Here is a 4,794-nt window from a genome sequence, read left to right on the forward strand (position 1 = left end):
CTGAGCAACGCTTAAGCAACAGTAATTCTATTTTATTACAAATATCTCTAATTATAATAAGCCAAGGAAGAAATAGAGCATTCCCCTCTTACCCTCACCTCTCAAGTACAAGCAGCACTCTCACTCCAATAGTTTCTCACAAAAATATTGTACTTTCACCCAGAGTTGGCTTTAAGAGCATATTCCTGTGTAGAGATGATATCACCTGTTATTGCAAGGCAAACATGTGTCTAGACTGAAAAGTAGGTACAAATTAAATTAAAATCACACAGATTACTGTTGTGATTTAAGAGTAGAAATCAAAGCAGGAACTGCATTTTACAGATTGCTAAGAACATTCAAACAAACAACAAATCAAAACCTCTTGAAAAGTGAAAGGAAAGATACAGAAATAGTTACTTGGCAAGAGGACAAGTATTATTAGAGCTTCTCTTTCTAAAGAGGAAATTTGGGGGGTGCCTAGGTGGCTCAGTTGGTTAAACATCGGACTCTTGATTTTGGCTTGGGTCATGATCCCACGGTTGTGGGATTGAGCCCCGCGGTGGGCTGGATGCTGAGCATGAAGCCTGCGTGGGATTCTCTCTTTCTCCTTCTGCCCTTCTCCCCTGCTCGTGCTGTCTCTCTCTAAAAGAAAAATATAAATAAAAATTAAAAAATAAAGAGGAAATTTGGAATGGGAGTGGTGGTCAGGAGCTTTTATAGGTGCTAATCACAGCAATGATAACGTGCATTAAATTTGAAAGGGATTTGCATACTTTACAACACAATCTTAAGGTAGCACTTTGACTGGCATGCAGAATTCTCCAGGGAAGCTAAAAACCATAGTACATCCTGATGATGGAGTCTAAGAGAACAGTGGATGATTACTGGATGCTGCCCAATATCCACTGTTTTTATATTGGTTTTACAGAATTTGAAGTCAAATTGTATTTATAATCTATAATATACAATCTTATAAGTGGAATGTGTTGTTTGAAGAATATCAGTCTTGCCTCTCCCATTAGATGACAAGCATCTTGAGGGCAAGTTCCATGTCATACATGACTATCCTATGTCATATAATGGTCAAGACAATCCATGATAAAGACAATCCATGATAAAGATGATTGTCCTTGGATAAATCCAAGACAATCCATGTCTCAATTTAATATTAAAATAACAAGGTCCTCATTCTATATTACAGTAGAAAACATACTATTGAAGTTGACCCTGTATCTGCTCTTTTAGCCCCAAAGTTCAAATGAGTTGGGCAGTAGCATGACCCACCATTCTGGGTTCTGTCATCACTGGAGCCCTCCCCCATACTCAAGCCCATTAGTCTCCTAATGCCACTTTACCCTTAACCTGGATTCCACTGTCAACCATCCCAAAGAAACACCCTCCCAGTACCTTAAATCTCTAGCCTGTGCTCTTTCATTATCACATCTGACCTTTCTGGATCATCTCCATTGTCACTTTCTGTGTGTTTGAGAATTATTGCTGGAGACTTGTTGCTGGAGGAAGTCATGGAATTTTGTTTGACGTGGCTTTCTCTAAATTTCCACTTTTCACCTCAGTAGGCCTTCCTGGGAATCCTGTAGGTCATCTCTTCACTGATTCCTTAACACTGTCCACATATTCAAAAATTTTAACTAGTATAGCAGAGGCACTGACCTTGAACTGATACAACAGGGTCCGAGAGAGGCTCTTAGCTGCACCCTGGATTTACCCTTTAATTGCTGACTGAGGGTCCTGGGAAAGAAGCCAGGTTGCCTGGGCAGATGTTTACCACCTGATACAAAATGATGACAATATTTTGAAAAAGTAGTACAATAATGTGGCTTAGGCCAACTGAATACCAGTTCTGTTTTCAACTATAACTCTTCTGAAAACTGTCTCTTCCTTTTTCTTTCCCTCAATTCAACATTAACTTTGGTACGTATTCATTCAACAAATATTCATTGAACACCAGACATCATTCTAAATAAACAAAAGAGACAAAAATCTCTTGTTCTGTGGCCTTACATTCTAGTGGGAAGTGACAGATAACAGAAAACTAATACACCAAGTACATCACATAGTGTATTTAAAGTGATCAGAGCTATGGAAAAAAAAGAAAAAGGAGAGGGAAGGGGAGTTCAGGACTCAGGGAGCAGGTGAAGATTTTAAATATGGTGTGAGGGTTGGGCTCATTGAGAAGGTGACTTGAAGATGATGAGAGATAAACCATGTGATGAAGAAAAAAGTATTCAGGACAGAGTGAACAGGCCATACAAAAGATTACTTTCTACAAACTCCACATTATCCAAAGATAATTTAACCTTCAACCTCTTGCCTTCAATAACTCAAAGTTATTGATTGGTAAATGATCTCTGTGGCCTTTCCTCCTTTCCATTTCTAAAACATCTTTATATTTTCTTTTTTCCTTCACATTTTAGATAAATAAGTGTTCCTCTTTCCAAAGTCTTCTGCTTTCCTATATCCTCCCCCAGGAGGATCTTCCTCTACCCTCCTCACCTCATTTACCCTTCTTTCCATCATCTACAATCTCTTTTCATTCTGTCTCTTCAGATATGCAGAAGTATTTTCTGAATTAAAAACACCATTATCACGGAAATGCTTCTTCTAATTATAGGCTATTTCTTTCATTTAAAGTACCTTCAATTTCCTCACCACATATATTCTCTTTAGCCTTGATTTCTGCCTTCTGCCCCCTTCAAACAACTGAAACTCATCTCTTTTCCTAAAATCCAACTGTACCTTTACTTTACCCTGTTCACAGCACTGTCAGTTGATAACTGTCATTGTTCAGAGAAGACTGGTTTGTAAAGAAATACAACTACTTGTACTAAAATCAGTATTCAATTTGTAAGTTTTAAAATTTTAAACTTCAAATACGCCCTGCAATTTAGCTCTGCTTATCTGCCCATTTAGTTCCCTCTGTCATAGAATGTTTCATTCCCTGCCTGCCCAAATCCTGCTTATACTCCAAGATCTAAGGTTCAAATGCTCCTTATTTGAAATGGTCTTCTTTCTGCTCTCCTATCATTTCACTTATATTACCCAGGAAAATGCCTTTACTAATAGCTATGCATATGTTTATCCCCTTCAGAAAACTATGAGCTCATTTGAGGACATATACTATGTGGTATTTTTGTTTCTGTGAGACAGTCTTGAGAAACCGAGAATTCCTTATTTTCTTGACTTTCTGTTTTTCAGATATTTTGGGTGGTCTTTTGTGTGGCAAAGTGTTTTTATACAAGTATTAATGAAACATTCAGTCGCTCACTCTGCACTAGCAGTGCTAAGGGGCTTCGAGATTGAATTCTTGGCAAAAATACTACATTGATGCTAATAATTGTATTGATAAAACTGCAAGTGCTTTCCTAGCACAGAACTGCTGTGGGGCAAACTGTAACTTCTAGTGTCTGGTGGTGGCAACATTTTCCTCACTAGACCTGTTCATGGGACATGGATTTGGGCATTCTTCCTAAGGCTTAGCCTTGGGCTTACTGTTCCAAATATCCCAACCATTTTGTGAACTACCTCATACCCTTTAATAAAATTCCTTTTCTACTCAACCAAAGGTAGCTTTTGTTGCTTATAACTAAGAACTCTGACTGAAAGATATTTTCCTTAACTCCCCATAAACCAACTCAGTATCATAATATTTAAAAGACTTTAGTCATAGGGATAATACAATGAGAACACAACATTGAAAGTAAACTACCACAGGCTCCCAGATATTTGCTACTCTCAGGGTCTACAAGTCTAGTCTATCCTCCTGAGGAGAGTTTCATTGGTCTCTGCACCTAGTTTCTGACAAGGCTACATGTGCAGAACCTAGCTTTACTCATACAAGGTCCAATTATCCTTAGGCCTAGTGCCTAGGGCCCATAATATTTTGTGAAAATGTTTTAATTTTAATTTCTTAAAGTGGAATTTTTTAAATGGATATAATAAATATAATGTATATAAATTATAATAAAAATATAAGAATGAATCCAGCCTGGATTATACAACATAGTAATAAGTGTGCGTGTGTGTGTGTGTGTGTGTGTGTGTAGAGAAAGAATAGTGAAATAAAAAATTTATCCATATACATACAGTCAGCTGAATATTACCAAGATGCCAAGTCAATTCAATGAGATAGGGAATTTTTTTTAAGTTTATTTGTATTTATTTTGAGAGAGACATAGTAAGCAGGGGAGGGGCAGAGTCAGAGGGAGACAGAATACCAAGCAGGCTCTATGCCATCGGCGCCCGATGCGGGCGTGAACTTACCAACCGTGAGGTCATGACCTGCGCCGAGATCAAGAGTTGGACACTTAACTAACTGAGCCACCCAGGTGCCCCAAGATAGACAATATTTTTCAACAAAGGGCATTGGAACAACTGTAAAAATGTACGGAGAAAGTAAACTTTAAGTACTAACTTTGACAGCACACACATATACAAAAATTGAATGATATAGAGAATATTAGCATGGCCTTTGTGCCAGGATGACATATAAATTTGTGAAACAGTCCATATGTAAGAGTTGACCTTAAGTATTTTCACCACACACAAAAACCTTATTGTATTTGTGGGGTACCGGATATGTTAACTAGCTTGCTTGTGTTAATCTATTTACAATATGTATCAAATTCTTACATTAGAGCAATCTAATTAAATAATGATCAACAACATAAGTAGAAATTTCACCCCAGAAGATATACAGATGGCAAATAAGCGTATGAAAAGTAGATCAATATCATGTCATTATACAATTGCAAATTAAAATAACAATGAGATATTACTACATATCTATTAGAA

At 37.3% G+C, this 4,794-nt stretch overlaps 1 non-coding gene across 1 annotated transcript; it reads left to right on the forward strand.

The window, feature by feature from the left end:
- The first annotated feature begins 4,406 nt into the window (after positions 1-4,406).
- On the forward strand, positions 4,407-4,516 carry LOC112857973 (U6 spliceosomal RNA). The gene has a single exon (XR_003223374.1). It is a non-coding gene; the product is annotated as a U6 spliceosomal RNA (small nuclear RNA).
- Positions 4,517-4,794: the final 278 nt, after the last annotated feature.

This window comes from Puma concolor, chromosome E4 (assembly GCF_028749965.1).
Source record: "Puma concolor isolate L17-30 chromosome E4, mPumCon1.1.hap2, whole genome shotgun sequence".
NCBI classification, from domain to species: Eukaryota; Metazoa; Chordata; class Mammalia; order Carnivora; family Felidae; genus Puma; species Puma concolor.